The sequence below is a fragment of the Choloepus didactylus genome, chromosome 3 (assembly GCF_015220235.1).
Source record: "Choloepus didactylus isolate mChoDid1 chromosome 3, mChoDid1.pri, whole genome shotgun sequence".
Taxonomy (NCBI): domain Eukaryota; kingdom Metazoa; phylum Chordata; class Mammalia; order Pilosa; family Megalonychidae; genus Choloepus; species Choloepus didactylus.
The window spans coordinates 136,111,249-136,129,744 of NC_051309.1; the positions used below are offsets into that span (position 1 = coordinate 136,111,249).

The window sequence follows — 18,496 nt, forward strand, 5'->3', positions numbered from 1 at the left end:
TACCTCATTATTTTGTATTACAATTATGTATGCATGAATACATATGAATATGGCCACTGTTTGGTGACTGGCAGTTTTGGAATAAATCCACAGCTAAGTTATCACGAATGTAAATCATTTATATCTTAACTGCTCATTTTTAGTTCAACAATTTTTCTCTAAACATACTAATAATTTCCAAATTATCTAATGACTATTCTGGTTGCAGTATGTTATTATTTTTCTGAATTACATTTGGGAAAAGAAGCCAAACTTAAAAGAACTTCAAAGAACACTTCCCATGAGGAGACATTATCTAGTCTGTGTCATTGGTATGTATATGCAAAACATTCTAACACTGCAAACAAGAAGTTTCATGATTGGGTACATTTAACAGTTTCTGTTCTACTACAATGATGCTGGAGTACTTGTTCCGAAGGCCTCTCGGTGATGTCGATCAACTGGTGGTAGCACTTTGTCAATGAACTGCTTGATATCCGTCATTTCCTGGTGACATGAACTGTGCACCAAGCCCCCATTGGTTTTGAAGGTTACATTGGCTGGATTTACCGGTGTTCTTATCTTTTCAGCAGCAAAAGAACGAAACATTAGGGGAATTAAGGGGTCGCAATCTCCATGGCACTGGAGGATCGGCATATCTCTATTAGTGCCAGCGATAGGACCCTGCGGGAGAGAATCCCAAAGCGGAAGCCAGCAACTGAGGGCAACCACGTCACCAGTTTCCGCTGTGTGCTAAGCGCAGTCTATACAAATAAAGCTGCCCCCTGGGAAAATCCTCCCAAAATAACCCTGTTAGAAGGAATTCCGTTCTTCACCTCTTGCTCTATCAACGATCTGACGTTTTCCGCTGCCTGCTCGATCAGGTTCACCTTCCTGGGGATCGGCTGAAAGCCCACTGACAGCACACCGAGAGGGCACACGCATATCCCTACTTACCCCACAGGCACAACCGGCGCACGCGGACAGATGCATCTGATATGTGAAGTTCTGACACCTGCAAAGCCTTCTGCCTATCCATGGCCTGCGTCTCCCTGTCCGCGAAGAAAAATAAGCGCCTCGGTGGCGTCGCGGTCGGCGGGCACGACGGCGGCGGGTGGGAAGCGCAGGGAGCAGGAGCCGCGGCCGGACCGGACAGCAAAAGCCGGAGCCCGGCCCGCCCCTGGCCTCTGCCACCTCTCACCGTCTCCACCGAGACCCCCACTCCCTTCCCTGGAGGAGACGCCCGAGGAAAACGTCTCCAAGGCGAGCTGATCACGGCCCGCCCCGAGGACCTTCTGCGCCCCTGGATAAGGCTCCAACTCCCCCGTTCTGGCTCCTGCTTGGCTCCTGGGCTTCCTGCCCCAGGCCCCTCACTTTGCACCCTCGTCCCTTGGGACCCCTGGCGCCAGCGGCCCGGGGCGCCGGCAGGAGCGGCCTACTGGGTCGAGCACCGCTCCCGGGGTCCTGTCCTCGGGGCTGGGGGCTGCGCCTCCGTCCCCCCCTCCCGCTCCGCCCTGCGGACTCGGCGCTTGGGCCCCGCGGCTGGGGACGTGCGGCAGGAGCCCTGGCCGCGGCGGACACGCAGGCCTCAAGCTCCCCGAGTGTCGGTGGGCGCCACCCGCTGCCTCCTCCGCGCCACGCGCGACCCTCGGGATGTAGCGGGGATGCGGCCACGTGGCGGGAAAGCGCACGACAACCCGAGGTGCCCTGAGGTCGCGCAGGCGCATTCTATTGTAACATTTTTAAAGTGGTAAGTATATCTGGAAAAATATTTGCAAAATATGAAAAATGTTACATTTTGTTATACAAGTTGACTGTAAAGTTGGTAAAAACAAACAAACAAACAAACAAACAAAAAAAAAACTCCAATGACTAGGCATAGCATCTGATCAGGTAATTAACTCAAGAAGTGCACTTAGTAAACAAACATTGAAAGCAAATAGCAAATAAACAAATACACTTAGAAAAGCAGTGTGGCACTATTTCTCACCTATTGAATTAGCCTTTAAAAGTATAACAGCTGTTAGCAGGTGGAATAAAAATGGTAAAGTAAGTCATACTCTGCTGACAGCAATATAAATTAGCACTATCCTTTCGGAAAACAATTTGGCAGCATGTTTCAAGTACGGTAAAAATGCTTGTACACTTTTTTCTAACTATCCCATGTCTTAAGATTCACCCACGTGGCCCAGGAGCTGCACTTCATCCACCAAGCGTGCACTCTCATCCTGCAGCTTTCCTCAGGGAAGGTCCGGCCCCATGAGTGGCACTCCATCGACTGCAGGGTGGCATTGCACCTGGCCTGGGGCTACCCAAAGGTGCTGGCCCTGGAGCACGCATGCACTGTGCTTCCCGGACTACCGCCTACTCGGCAACAGCTCCCCAGCAGCTGCTTTGCTTCATCCCCCAGATGTAGATGTTCGCCTGCTTAGCCCTCAGCCAGAAGGAGTTCGTCCTCACCAGCCAGAAGGAGCTGGGCTACTGTGACCCTCAAACATAGGAGCTGCACCAATGTGCCATTGGCGCCCGGGCGCATGCGCACGCTGGTGTGGCCCTCCCACCCAACCTCCCAGATGGGATAATAGAGCATCAGAGCAGCCCCCAGGACAGCCAAACAGAGCATCCCACAGGATCGCCTGAGCCAGATGCTACAGGAACCCAGGACAAGAGAACGCTTCTCACGAAACTGGGGGAAGCCAGCACCGTTGCGCCCTTCACCTCCAAGCTCTCCCCCATTCAGTGCATCTGACATGTGCTCAAACAGGATCATTGCACACGCACCACCCTGCTGATGTCCAAGATCCTAGGTCTTAACCCCATGATCCTTGCCTGCAGCTGGAGCATCCTCTACCTGGAGGGTGTCAAGGTGGGCGATTACCAGACCACGCTGCAGGGCTGCTGCTGGCTGGCTGCTTCCTCATCATCTCTGGCTCCAAGCTCCTCAAGGCCCTCTCAGGAGTGCAGCCCCTGCCCAAGTCTTCAGTCTGCACATGATGCTCCCCATCATGCTCCAGTTTCTGAGCTTCGTGCCTATGCAATGAAGGCCCAGAGCCTGGAGAAGCAGGAGCACTTTGTGGACCTGCTCAAGCAGTTTGAGCCCAGCCTGGTCATCAGCACCATATACATTTTGGCCATGATTATGCAGATGGCCACCTGTGCTATCAACCACAGGGACTCAGTCTTCATGGAGAGACCACTGAGAGCCAGCCAGTGGTGCGGAGCCTGGCCGTGTCACTCCTGGCCCTGCCACTCCTGGCCCTGTCTGCCTGCTCTTGGGCATCTCGCCAGACTTTGTTGCCCATTTGGCCCCCTGGATATCCCTGAACAGTTCAAGCTCCTCATTCCTGCTCATGGATGTAGGCCTGGTGCTCCTGGCCAACAGCATCCTTCAGTTCTTCTTGGGGCCACCGAAGATGAAATGCCATCCTGAGAGGACATTTGCTGGCATCACGGCCACCCAAAACCCTGCCCCCACGCAAGGCTGTGTGGTCTTGCCCCATCAAAGACTGAGCTGGAACCCACTACTTGGTGTCGTCATTCTGTCTAGTAGAACCAGACACAGGCCAGCACTTTTGGTAACTAAACCAGCATCCATGATTTAAAAAATAATAATCCAGTGTCCATCAACAAATGAATGGATAAACAAAATGTGGCATATATATGCAATGGAATGTTATGCTGCTACAAGAAGGATGAAGTTCTGAGACATGCTGTAACATGGATGAACCTAGATAACTTACTGCTAGGTGAAATAAGCAAGGCACATAATGGCAAATAGTGTATGATGGCTTATGAGTGGTATCTAGAAATAGCAAATGTGTAGAGACAGAAAATTGACTAGCAGGGTGGGGATGGGAATATTTTTGTTTGTGGGTACAGAGAATTTGTAAATAAAAATTAAAAAAAATATTATTGATAATCTAGGCCTCTATACTACCTTGAAAACAAGCAATTCCAAGTTTTAATTAAAATTTAAACCAAATATGGATATTCTTCTTTGGAACATAGTTTATTATACTGCATCACTGAATGTACTATATCATCCATTACATTTGAATGCCCCAAACATGTTGTTTATCATGGTGTTTGTCAAAACAAAACAAAACAAAATGGTAGAATGAATTATTTTCTCATTATTAATAATCATTTATTTCAAAAGTTTTTTAAGTAGTTAAACAGATTTAATTCAGTTTTCTTCTGTTTCCAGTTCATTTCCCACCCTAACAATGAGAACTCTCTTTGTTTCAGAACCATCATGTTCCTCTCATGGGAACTTGCTAAGGCTGTTTAGTTTTGGCAGGCACAAAATATGTTCCCAGGACAAATGGCCAATGTTCACTGTGAAGTGTACACAATTCCCAACTCAGACTAATGCTACATGTTAACAAGTAGATGCACACAGCTGGCTTTTTAAAAGACTTGGCAAAGTTCACTCTTTGTTCAGTTTTCTTACACTTAATCCAGACAAGATTTTTCTAAATGTTTTATACTGGCCTTAGTTTATACAAGAACACTTAAGTTGAAAGAAGGAAGAAAGAAAGAAAGAGAGAAAGGAAGGAAGGAAAGAAGGAAGGAAGGAAGAAAATTAAGCACATACACATTGTGCAAATAAAAAAATTAATTTCCAAATTTCCTTGTGACCTGGGTAGCTAAAACTTCAGTGTCACCATTTCTAGAGTTAAATATTGCAGACACTACTAGAAACAAATCAAGTATAATGAGGCATAGAGAAATGTCAGAAATGTTTAATAAAAGAAGTGCTAATTTAGCAGAATTAAAGCAAAAAGTAGATTTTATTTGGCAGACTAGTTAGAGAATTTATGTGAAAATGAAGAAAGGCAAACTTTTCAATGTTTGCGTTTGATTATACACAAGAAAAGCATGCATATATTACCATATAATATGGTATATGTCTATATCTGTGCTACATGGTCAAAAGAAAATAGTTTCTCCTTGTTTGTAATCTGATAAATCACTACTGGAAGTAAATAAGGGAGGGAAGAAGGGAGGGAGGGAGGGGAAGGAAAGAAAAAAGGAAAGAAAGGGAGGTAAGAAGGGGGACGAGAACGGATAGGAAGGGAAGGGAAGGGGGAAAAGGAGGGAAGGGAAGGGAAGGGAGAGGAAGGAAGGATGCAGGCACAGTGCTTATGGGCAAGTAATGTTAATTGATTCTGTGCAATTTTTCATGGGAAAAGAAAAGAAAAGAATTATTTCAGTAGGAAGATGGATAAATCAACAGTTACTACTTATATTAAGCTAATAGTGTGACAATTAAAAAATTTCAAAACTGCAATTTTGAATACAGTTTTAAAAGAGTAATATAAATAGGACATTAAGAGTTGAAGCTACATGCTTAGTTCAAACAGCTTCTCTTAAAAAATCATACTTACACCCTGCCCTTGCTTTCTCTGGACAGTGCAATTGATCTGTGCCTCTGATGTGACACCTGAATCTTCTAGCCAATATTATAATTAACTGTGTGTGAATTTGATACGGATCCTTGCCCCAACCTTTTAACTGGTCTTTCTTCCTCCAATCTTGCTTCTCTTTAATCAAGTGGTTCTCAAACTTGAGCATGCGTCACCGTCACTTGAAAGGCTTGTTAAAACACATACCGCCAGAATTTCTAATTCAGTAGCTCTGGGGCGGGGGTCCAAGAATTTGCATTTCTAACAGGTTCCGAGGTGATGCTGATGCTGCTGGTGTAAGGAAGAACATTTTGAGAACCACTGTTAAAATATTTTCTCCACCCAGGAGACAGAGCAAACTTTAATGACACAGATCAAGGGATTCTAAATAGTTCTAATACCTTGAATTGTCTATCATGTGAGGTACTTCCATTCATACCCCATTACCCTGCAGGCGCATATTTCTTGACAACACCCCCCCACTCACACACCTTCACTCTCCAGAAACAGACATATTAAATTTTGTTTGGATTCTCAAATGTAATAAACTTTCTTTCTCTTCAGGGCCTGATGTCTCTTCCTGGAACAATCTTTTCTTCCTACCTTACTAAATCCTACTTGTATTTCACGTATCAAATATTTGTTCTTTCGGGAAGCCTTTCCTGTCTCCATAGGAGGTGTTGCTCCTACACATTCCCTTAGTTCTCTATTCTTATGTTAGCCTTGCAATAATACAGTATCTCTTTGTCGGATTACAGAGTCTGTGAGGGACAGAGGCAGCATCTATTTAGCGCACTATTATCTGGCACAGGACCTAGTTTGTACATTTGCTTAAGAAAGATTTTTGGAGTAAATGAACAATGAATGAATGGCCTGAGTTACCTATCAGACGGTAAGTTTATGGGATAGAGAATCTGGTGACTGAATCTTTGTATCCTTCATAGCATCCAGAACAGGTCCTTGTACATGGCAAGCCTTACGTAGTGATGATTTGGCTGAAAGAAGAGGCTGATGAGTGTAGGATAGATGGAAGAAAGGGTGTTGAGTGGATGGAAGGGGGAAATGTGGTGACAAGACACACACTAGAATGCCTAGAAGTAGGTACAACTACTTGAAAAAGCTAAGTACAGAACTCTCCTGATATTTGCTAAACAAATAAACAAACAAACTCTGACACAGATTCATTGAAACTAGCCCATGACAGGAAAGCAATGGCAAATATGTACCTGAGAAATTGGGAAAAAAAAAAAAAAAACGTTTTTGAGAGAAGCCTTCCATCATCTGAAAGTTCAGGATTGTAAGACATTAAATCCTACTTGAAAAATATTCCTGCAGAGGAAGAAGGAAAAATGTCCCTAACAGAAACATCCCCGGTATTAAGAAAGGAAATGGCAATATTGCATTATATTTATGTAAGAATGAGCCATAACACAAGAATATTCAAACATTGGCTTTAGCTGTGGCTGTCATCTGGTAGGTCATAGTGTGGGAAAAATGAGAGCAAGCTGTGACACCAGGGAATGAATCATAGGCCTGGGAACTGGAAAATCAGAATTCTGTTCTTGACATTGGCTGCTGAATTGCTATATGAACTTGAACATGCTGAGCACTTTAGTTTCCTCATCTAAGATCTGGAGCTAATAAAATCTTGAGTAACACAATGCAGGGATGGATGAATGTCTCTGAATACTGAAAGCCCTCTGGACATATTGCTAACTGCATTGAGACAATGTCCGACACTGTTTTTCCCCAGTCTCCTTTTTCCCTATTTTCAAATATGGTTAAACTTCCTGTTATTTTGCAGTTTTATGGATTCTGTGTATTATACAAAAATGCATTTCCCAAGCTGCTGAGTGCAGTGATTATTCTTGCCTTCAATGAGAAATTCTGCAGATAATAGAAATAAATGGGACTGAGCAGCTGCTAGCTTTCCCATTTTTTTTTTTGAACAATTATGAATGATTTCATTTTGTATAGTATTTGCTGCTTCTTACATTCTCTTTTCTTGCAGGCTAGGACTAAAGACTTTCTGTTATAAGCCTATAGAGATTAAGAATTTCATTAAGCAGCAGCAGAATTTGAAGTTGACACAACCCCCATCAAAGATGGCAGGAAAAAAACAACATTGAGCAAGAAAGGCAACTGCAACCAAACAACAACCATCCTCAAAATGCAGTCCAGTGTGGGAAAGGGAACCTGGAGAGAAAAATTTGGCATACTGGAAAGTTTGCCCAGTCCCCAAGGGGAACTCAGCAGCAGAAGCAGACAAATGTATCCAATGTATAAGATGGGAAAATAAACAAGGGCTTTTTTATACTCATCTGTCAACTACATGACTGGCTAAGGCTCTCTTCCTACTCAGGTGCATGGGCCTTGCATTGTGTTTCCTCTCTACCTGGTAGAACTTCTCAATAGTGTCTTTGCTCACATGACTCCCACAGCCTGAGGAGCCATTTCTTTATATTTCCTTTCCCCAGACTATTCAGCTCCTCAGAATAGATGTCTCAAGCCCTTCATAGATGGAAATATTTCTTCTGTCCTTAGAGTTGCCACAATAGTCACAGCCTATCTATAGTAAACAAAGATCTCATTATATCACATTATGTATTTTATGTGTCCAGCCTATGCAATGTGAGCTTCTGGAAAATATGGATTTATTCTTCCTTCATATTTTATTGTTGGTCTCTAGACCAGAATTTCTGACACATAGTAGATGCTTTACAAACATTGAGTGACCCCTTAGCCCTAGTATCAGAGCTCCATTTTTAAAAAAGAGAAGGGACTTTCAACTCAGTGTCACCCATTATTATTATCTGATAAGAATAAGCACATTTCCTTCTCATAAAGAACATCATCTCTGTTTATGGAAGTTTGCACACCAACACATTCAGAATTCATAAGTTCACAACTCTCCTCAAATTACGATAAAGTAAAAATAATAAAATCACCTTACATCATAGGTCTGGCATTATATTAGCTCAGTGAGTACACTTTCCACATAAGGATCAATGAAGAAAAATCTGGCAGGATTATTAATTAAATGGAGAAAATGTTTCTCTGATTCAGAGCCAATTGTCATTTTCCATGGCAAGATGTTCCAGCAACTCCCTCCAGCAAAGTGGCCTGATTTTCAGAGAACTAAGGATGTTGAATTTTTAGAAAGTCTTGGGGTAACCTAATCTAACATAAGGGATGCGTTCAGAGTAAGTAGCTTTCCAGTATTGGAGTAATATAGTGCTTTGCTTTTAGTAGTAGGCACTCAACAGACTCCTAGCAAATACATGTGAGAGCTAGAAGCTATAAGTGCTTAAACAAAGTCTGTTTTGGCTATGCTACAATAATCAGGGCACTTTCAATTTAAAGTTACCAGATACGTTACATTATTCAGCCAAGTCACTAACAATAGTGCAGAGTGCCAAATGCTGAACCGTAGAAATTATGTCGCTCATTTGTAAAATGATACCCATTAAATGACATCCTGGTTTTCAAGAATGACTAAATAAACAATGACACTGGCAACTTTACCAAAATCGTGTCCTGTCACAATTGATCCACAGCAAGAGACATAGTTTTATGGAAGGAAAGCAAAGATTATTTTTTAACATTTTTCTTACTTTAGCACCTCTTCAAAATGCTTTTTGTCATATGTCCTTTACCGTTTGGGCCTCATTGCTTTGTTTAGTCATCATAAGCAGCAGTTTAAACAGATAAAATAATTTCAGCCATCTAAACTAGTTTTTGCTTCTCTCACATGATGGAATGCTTTATCTCAGTTAGAATACAAATTTCTCAAGACCATTTTTAAAGACTCAGTCAAAGAAAGGTGACTAGGAATGATGGTCACGCTTAACAGATTGACCCATGACAATGGGTATAGAGATGTGGTTAAAAAAAAAAAAAGACTATAGTGCTCCAAATAAAACTCTTGTTTTCTTGATCACAAAGGAGTAAGATGTGCAAGGAGGAATTGTGTTCAGTTGTTGAGGGGCTGCTTGTAGGTACAGGAATAAAATGGCACATCTAATCATGGTGGTGATTTTGACTACACTATTAAGGCCAATGATGAAGACAGTCATTTGCAAATTGTCTTAGTCAATCCACAACATGGCTTACTTGTTTTTCCCCTTGAATTGTTTACTCATATGAGCACTTAGAAAAATTTGCTGAGGTCAAAGAATTTGATGCGTAGACTTAAAGCACATGTACCACAATTAGTAGCAGTAACCCTGAGAAGTAGAACTTGGGGATCGGGAAGCATATAGTACATAGATCACTTACCCATATCCTGTTTGAATTTTTGCAGAAAGCAATTATTATTTTATAATGAAAAATTAAATATCAATAATAAAGTAATGGATATGTCTTACTTTTTCTATTTTAAAATATTAGATTTCTTCCTAATTATAAAAAGGATACCTTTTTAATTTAGAAAATGTTGAAAATACACTTATATAATAAGAAAAAAATAATGCTTATAACTACTACCCAGAGATAAACACTATTAACATTATGCTGTATTCTATTGTTTTCTTTTCCCAGTCTGTTTCCTTTTCTTCATTGCAAAAGCAAATATCTTGCAATGGGTTGGCTTAGACAATGGGTATTTATTGGCTCACAGTTTTGAGGCTAGGGGAAGCAAGATCAAGACATCATCAAGGTGATGCTTTCTCCCAGAAGACTGCGGTGTTCTGGGGCTGGCTGCTGGTCATCCTTGGCCCTTGATTTTTCTGTCACATGGCAATGCACATGGTGGCCTCTCCTGGCTTCTTCCTTCTCTTCCAGGTTCTGTTTATAGTCAGTATATGGAATATCTACCGCAATACTAAAATGCTCTGTGCAAATGCTCAATGATTGTTAACAAAGTTGGCTAGTTTGGGTAGTGTGAATATATCACTATAAATCCCTTACTGCTTATACTAAAACCCAACAACAAGAATTCAAGAACTAGTGGTAAATCTAATGTGATTACCATAAGTGAACATCAACATAGATATAAAAGTTCCCTATTTACAAAAATATTTTAGTAAAATTTCATTGATAGCCATCTTATAGACACATTTTATATTTTTCAGTGAAAATAATTTATTCCATTAATTTATTCTACCAACTTCACTGAACAGCCTACCCAGACATTAAGATTAGTGCTGATGGTAGAAATGTAGGTGAGAACTTAATTCCTATCATGAATAAGTTTTCAAGGTAAAGAAGAGAGAAAGAAAGACAAAAATACAATTTGTGAAACAATTGTGCTAAATGCTTAAATAGAGGTAAAAGCAAAACGCTGAGAGAACACTGAATTGAGATCCCAGATTAGCCCACAATGTTAATTTAAACCTTAAAATGTTCTGAAATATTCTAAAATATTTAGAAAATTTTCTATGTTTATTATAAAAACTAACAGAAAACCATCATGTTGCAATACTGGTAAATAAAAAGCCCAAGGGAAAAGTTAATAATAGATAGTAGATGGGATTTTTAGTTTACTTTGGAAAGCTAATGCACATAGCAATGCAGTTTTAATTAGAGAGAATTTGTAAGAAATCTCTTCAAAGATTCTTATATATATCCTAGAGATCTCCAAGACTTCACTGATTAATAATCTGGCTCTTCGCTGCTCAGATTCACATTGTTACAATTTTACTTTCATTACTAACCTTGCGATTATGTTTACCAGTCATAGTAATTTCAAATTTTGACTTATAAATAAAACAAAGAGAAATAGAGAAAGACAAAGGCATATGCAGAATTCTATGGAGGCAACTAACCAAATGTTAGAGGAAAAAGGGGAAATGAAGAAGGTTAAAGTGTAAGGTTTGTGCTTTGTGAGAGAGTGCAAATAAAAGGAAAGACGAATTCATTTTTTTTTGTAATACTCAAATTGGTTATGTATTCATATCAACAGTCTTTCAATTTTAAGATCCATAAAGTATTTTCATGTTACATCTCACGTGGTTCTCTCTGCAACATAAAAAGTAGATATTGTTGTGACCATTTAACAAAACAAAGCAAAACAAGCAAAGATACAAAATAATGTGGCATTACATGGTCAAAGTCACCTAGCTAGTAAATAGTGGAGGCAAGTCTCATCTCTGGACTTCTAAATACAGTGGTTTTCTCACTACTCACAGTGGCCTACAGACCTTGGGAAGGTTGAACTCTCAGGGTAATAGAAAGATTACATGAACTCCTATATTCAATAAATCCATCAATCTCTTTCCTGCACTGATCTTTACACATTCATAATACCTGCTTATATTTTACACCTAATATTAAATAACTCATCATGCAATAAAAATTCAAGTGCCATGCTGTGTTAATCACTCCATCATCCTCCACACCTAGATCTGTTACAATACCATGTGCAAAACTAAACTGACTTCAAGAAAATTACTGCCAAATTGCTGGAATAATTGCCTGCTCAGATAGATATGATTCTTTCTGTGAACTGAAATATTTTGACTGCTATTTTGGTCATTGATCAATTCACCAGCATCATAGAAAAAGATTCTAGGTTTATTAACAATAAAGGGGAGAGGGAGGTGGCATTTTATTCAAATTTCTGTCACTCTTCTGTGTAGCTCGGGACTTGGTACATAGTAGACACTAAATAATTATTGAATGATTGAATGATTGAATATACAAATTAATAACTGATAGAGGTCAGCTAACTATAATCAAATTATTCTGCACATAGAGCTATAGCATTAGTGATAGCCTGCTTAGAATTACATTTTTTTTCTACAATTATATTCTCTGAGTATTGAAACAAACAAATGAAAATAAACAAAAAATCTGGATGGATGTTGAAGTTCTGAGGTAATCCAGAATCTGGAACTCATTTTCACTGGATAAAGCAAGTTTTAGCCAAGAGCTCTTCCCTTCCTGTTTCATTTTGTTTTTGGCTTCCTAACTTAAGGTACATTACTATTATGCCATAGAAATCTTCCCACAAATGTACATTCTTATTGCCAAGATTGTGATTAATTTAAGTCAACACAATTTTTGAATTGGGGTAGGTGCTTTTCACCTCATGAGCAAAAAAATAAAAATATAAAAAAGTTACACAACCCTAAACTGTTAATCAGAAAGCACAACTATCTTAAAATAGTAGATGATCTCTAAAATAATTCCCAAACCATTAGTTCTACCAATTATGGTATATGTTCTCTGACTTAGAGGTTATAAAGTAAATCTTTTCATGCTCCTACTGCCAAATGGGTCCTTGTTCTGGCCAAAAACAGGTAGAAAAACCTATATAGGTATTTTAGCTGTTTAAGTGACAACAAACACACACACAAAGGCAAGAAAGGTTTCTCTGGGTATAATGTATTGATTTTCCTCTGAAAGAGAAGGAGGAATCTCCATGAGAGTCTGTGTCTTTTTCCAACATCTTCCTCAGTTTATAAATTTAACTCAGCACATGTTTGGGGATGGCAGAGCTTAAAAAGAATATGCTCCCTATATCCTCATACCACAATCCTAAAGGCATGACACATTTTGATTTAGATTTCTTTATCTCTCCCAAGGCTAAATTAAAGAAAAAAAATCTGCCCTGTAAACTATTTTCCCTTCATTCTTCTTTCCTTACCACCCAGATTCCCATTTTCCTAATCTTCAACAGCATAATAAAAAATTGATGAAAATGCAAGGAGACACAAGATAGGAAAAAAAACAATAAACAGGATCTGCTTTACTTCTTCATAGACTGCAAAACAGAATGCATTGGGAAATTAATTTCATCTAACCCATGTGATTATTGCTTTTGGGAAGCTGTAGCCTGGAAACAAATCGCTTCTCCTAAATGTAATGTGAGAAGATTCCACTGAGAAACAAGCTGCAACTATTAGAATGGCAATGAGCACGGGGTGTCTGGAGTGAAACCTGTCCAGAATCCTTAATGTGTCTGCAAAGCCCAGTGTTGTTCAGCAGCCTGAGCCTGTGGCTGACCTGAAAGAAGGATCAGAGTCTGCATGTGGAGCTCTCAGAAATCACCTTCTGGATGACATTGTTTAAAACATTTTCTTTCCATTATGTGGTTTTAAAAAGAACTGGTAAACAACAAAAAGCAAATCATAAATCAAAATTACAAGCAGGGCACAAGTTAAGAGTAGGGACATTGTGATAAGAATTTCTACAGCAAAAACACAGTTCATCAACATTCAGATAGATGAATACAATTGTACAAAAAAGCACTTCCAGACAAAATTCTTCTGATTTTTAAAGTAGTATTACCACCCAGAATTAGACCTATTGTGAGACTACACACCATACTCCCCCAAACTGCATTCACGTTATTGATGCATGACTAATCCAGCAGGATAAAGAGGAGATAACTCTGCATCTCTTAGGAAAAAGCAAAATCCTTGCCTGCTTATTCTAAGCCTTGTCAGTTACTGAACTAAATTAACAGAAGAAATTTTTCTTCAGGTATGACTACCCCAAAACATAGGAAAACACAACAAAACAATTGAGAACTACAAAATCTGTGTCAACGGAAAAACTGATATATGTTCCTTATAGGTTTAGTCCTCACCAAGGACAGTAAGAATTCCTGGGGAAGCCAATAGCTAGATGGTGGGCAGGAGCAATTCCAGGAATTCTTGGCAACTGTAAGAACATAGTTGCAGCAGCAAGGTGACTGTAGGGTGACTTAGACATATCTCTGGAGACCTGCCATTTTGTCTTTTCCCTGTAGTCATCTTTTAAAGTCATACATGAGGTCTATGCCAAAGAACCAGATACTAAATATTTGTGGAACCGTAACCCATAACATTCTTTGAAATTTGCTCTCTAACTACTTGCTAAATTATACGTTAATAGTTATCACTTTTCTGTACATACGTCAAATTTCACAATTAAAAAATGTGTTTAAAAAAAGAACTAGATACTAAATATTTTAGGCTTTGCCATCCATATGGTCTCTGTCACCATTATTCAACTCTACCATAGACGTTACATAAGTAAATAAGCGTGGCTGTGTTCCAATAAAATTTTATTTTGAAAAACAGGTGGCAGGCCAGATTTAGCCTGTGGGTCATGTTGGCCAACACCTGTTCTAGATGGTTTTGTCTGGTCGATGGTGTCACTGAAGAAGATATCTGAACCATTTCTTCTTCTCCATGTAGAGGAGTGTGCATTCTACAGAAAAAATAATGGGACCAAGTGAGCATGTGTGCCTACAGTGAACAGAGTTCAGAGAGACAGAGAGCTACAGCACCTTACAGACATTACAAGTTGTTGGGCAGAGAATAAGAACATTCTGCAGTGCCTAATAAGACCTCTAAAGCATGAAGTGGCCATGTTAGACCATATGCAACTATAAATTATGATGTCAGTAGATTTTTTATACTGTCCTAGAACTATCCCTTAACTTCACTAAGCAAACTTTACCAGCAATTTAGACTCAGAAGGAACTGGTGACAGATCAGAACACAGTCCCTCATTTATAGTTCACTGTATATAGTATAATAATACATAAGTTTTATTATAGAGTTTCTATTTAGCCATTATCATTTTGCTGTTTTTTAAAAATTCTGAGTTTAAAAATCCCTTCACATGTTGTTCAGTTGATCCCTGAATAAGCAAGATCCTTCCCATCTTCTGCAGGCAAAATTCTGAAACCCAAATGGTACAAAAGCAGGCAAGTAGTATTTTTTTTTAATTATTCACTTATATTTCATTTCCTTTCACATTTAGCTCAAATTTCATGACCCCCAATATAACCACTTTCATGTAAACAGCCTTGCTTACCCCTCTTTCTAAATTAGTCACTTTGGAAAACCCTACAATGGTTAAATCAAACAATTTCCTTACTCTACAATTGCACATATTAAATAATAGGACATGGTTAGAGAAAATTTTGCATTCCAACTCTACTCCCTTCCAATTCAAAACCAAATCTCAAATGGGTATTCAAAACTGTGATACAGCTTACCTACCTACCAACCTTGCTTTCTTATTCTTTAAAATAACTATTTATTTTTACCTTCTCTGTGTATCTCAAATTTCTAACCTCTCCCTCCCCCTCCCTAGCAGACAATGACTTTACTATACCCAGATAAAAGAAGCTACCAGCTGAGAACTACTTGATCTTCTTGCAACAGCTCCTCCTTACTTGTATCTGTGGCTAGCTAATCTATTTTCTTCTGTTATAATCAAAGAACAGTTCCTTCTACTATCTCAATCCATCCCTCCACTTGTGACCTAAGTCAATTGTCTGTGCCTTTACAAGGACTTTGATCCTTCAGTTAATTTCTATCTGATTCTGCATCATCAATTTTGCCCTCTCTTTTGGATCTTTTCCATCACCATATAAGCTTACCTTAATACCACCCAACTTAAAAAAATATATATTTTTAAAACCTCCCTAGGCCCCATTAAGATTCAATTTCTCTGCTCCTCCTCATAGTAAAACTCATCAAACAGTTTTCTACAACTTCTGTCTCTACTTCTTTACCTCCTAGTCAATATCCAGCACAATGCCTGATCCCTAGTGGACAGGTGTTAACTATTTATTGAACAAATAAATGAATGACATCCCTCTTATAGGTTATAATAGTATTTAGTGCATACCTTTCTTACAGTGCTTATTATTGTCTATGTTTAGAGACTCCCTCTGGAGTATGAGCTTGTAGAAGACTAGGTAGTGTTTTCCCCACCTTTGTATTCCTAGAAACTTGCACAAGTCCTGCCACATGTTGGACTGTTGATACATGCTGAAGGAGGGGAAGGAGGAAGGGGGAAAGCAAGGGAGGGAGAGGGATGGAGGGAGAGAGAGAGAAGGGGAAGTACTTATAATGTATTTCAATTATATACAATCTGCAATGTCGATTTTCCATTCACTGTGTAAAAGATAAGAGAATTATAATTCACATTGAATAGGGAGTGACTTTTCTGAAATTTTTACCCAGAGCAGTGAGATGATGATACGTGAAAGATCAGAAGAAAACAGTTTGGGAGATTAGAAAACCGTATGACAAATCCACAATATAGAAGTCTTTTGGACCAAAAGCTTAGACAGTACCTAGAAGGAGATGGCATATGAACAACCATGTACTTAACAGTGATACTTAAGTATGTAAACTGCCTTTTTATAAATCTCTATGCATAGAATAACTCTGCTCCACTCCTAGAGGAATGCATGAATTACTGAAGAAGTAGTCACAGGTTCTAAGGGCTAAAATAAAACAGGAATTGGGCATAATGACAAGCATGAAAAGTAACCCACATTATTTTGTAATGGGAGTAAATTTCATAGTTTTTATTTCATATATGACTAATATATTTTCTAAAAATGACTCCAGTATTTGAAGAACACTGTGGTGGTGGGGGGGGGGCAATTATAGTTGTTTTTTTCATGATTGCTCCGATTCTCTTACTCGGTCAATAGAGTGGAGTTAAGCAGAGTTTTGAGTTACCACATTATGGTTACGCTAAGTTCCATCAGGCATTTATGCTTTGAATACCTGATGGATCTTAGAAGATGGATATAGTTTTCAGGCTCAGCACTCCTCTGGGATGGGTTCCCTTGAGTGAGACTTTCTGGATAGCATAAAGAAGAGCTGGGAAAGCAGGAGACGAAACAGGAAACAGGCCTCCATCTAAGCTAATAGAACCTCCAAGCAATCTATCATCCTGTCATGATTTCTGTCAGGGTCTCTGGACTCAGACTGCCTGTGTTTGAAACCTGGCTCTGGCAATTACTAATTTGGTAACCTTGGTTAAGTTATTTAAATTCTCTTGCTCTCAATTTTCTCGTCTGCATAATAAATAGGCCTAATAATAGTTCCTATTCTGTAGAGATGTTCTGAGAATTAAATGATGCAATATTTGTAAAGTGTTTAGAATAACAAATAGTATGCATCGCCTAAGTGTTTGTTAAGTGTAATAAATATCTGGGGATAGTATAAATTGGTAGGCTACTGTGAATATCATCCTTTTTATTCAATAGTTGGGACAGGAAAATAAGTGGCTCATCCAAGATCCCTCCCAGATTAGGAATATATATGAACAATAAAAAAAAATGTTGTTATATCCCTGGGTCCTGGAATAATGCCTGGTACAAAGTAGGCAACTGATGATACATGCATATGATCCCAAGGCTTGGGTTCGGTCCAGGCAGCCTATCGGGCCGGAGGCCAGAATTATCACCACTAAAACAAAATAATCTAAATGAGATTGCACCTCAGAGCAAGGTTCTATAAACAGAACTTAGAACTGAGTAATTAAAACTTGATCTAGGAGCTTGTGTCACAGGGATCACTGCAAACCATGAAAGGCCGAGGAGTGGGAAGAGATGACGATCAAAGCTGGAAACTAATCAGGGTAAAATGAAGTCCGGTGGCAAATCAGTTAGAAGCAAAACAATACAGTCTGAGTATTTATAGGGACCCACAAGGCCATCTAAAAGGGTACTGCTCCTTGTTTCTCAGACAATGTCTACATCTCCAAAAGAGTGGGAAGGCCTCCTTGCCGTGATTCTTTCCACCAATGGGAAAAGCTCACTCCCAAAGCAGTGTATTTTCTTTTTTAGAAAATTTTAATCCGTAGTTTGCTTTTCATTGTAATATGCTAAATTCTGTCTCTCGATATTTCATTAACACATTTTCCCAAGGTCCATCCTCAGAAGTTTCAAAGTAGAACAAATCAATCTTCGATATAATTATCTTTTGTATATTTGAAACGTCACATACGGCTATCTTGTTTTCCAAGAATCTTCTCACCTCCAGGCAAATTATCCTCAGTTTTTTCATGTAACATGTTTTCCTTATAGACTATCTTTCCCATCACTCTCTTCTGGGTAGTTGTTAATTTCTCTAATAAAACACGGAACCCGGAACAGAAATTGTGTTAACAAGGATAAAATAGGCAATGATGCAGAAAACATCAGCGCTATTACCTCCTTATATGAGGAACCCCTATATGAATTAACAAAAACTTTTTGCATTATATCAGGGGTGACAAAATTTTTCTGTGAATATCCAGATAGTCCAGATAGTAAATGTTTTAGGTTTTGTGGGCCATCCAGTCTCAGCTGCAATACTCAGTTCTTCTGTTCTAATGTGAAAGAAGCTGTAGACAATATATAAGGGATCTAGCATAGCTGCATT

General features: G+C 39.4%; 2 pseudogenes; one reads left to right on the forward strand and one right to left on the reverse strand.

The window, feature by feature from the left end:
- Positions 1-387: 387 nt before the first annotated feature.
- LOC119530447 lies at positions 388-1,706 on the reverse strand (annotated as a pseudogene).
- A 532-nt stretch (positions 1,707-2,238) lies between these two features.
- Positions 2,239-3,581, forward strand: LOC119530448 (annotated as a pseudogene).
- The last annotated feature ends 14,915 nt before the right edge of the window (positions 3,582-18,496 follow it).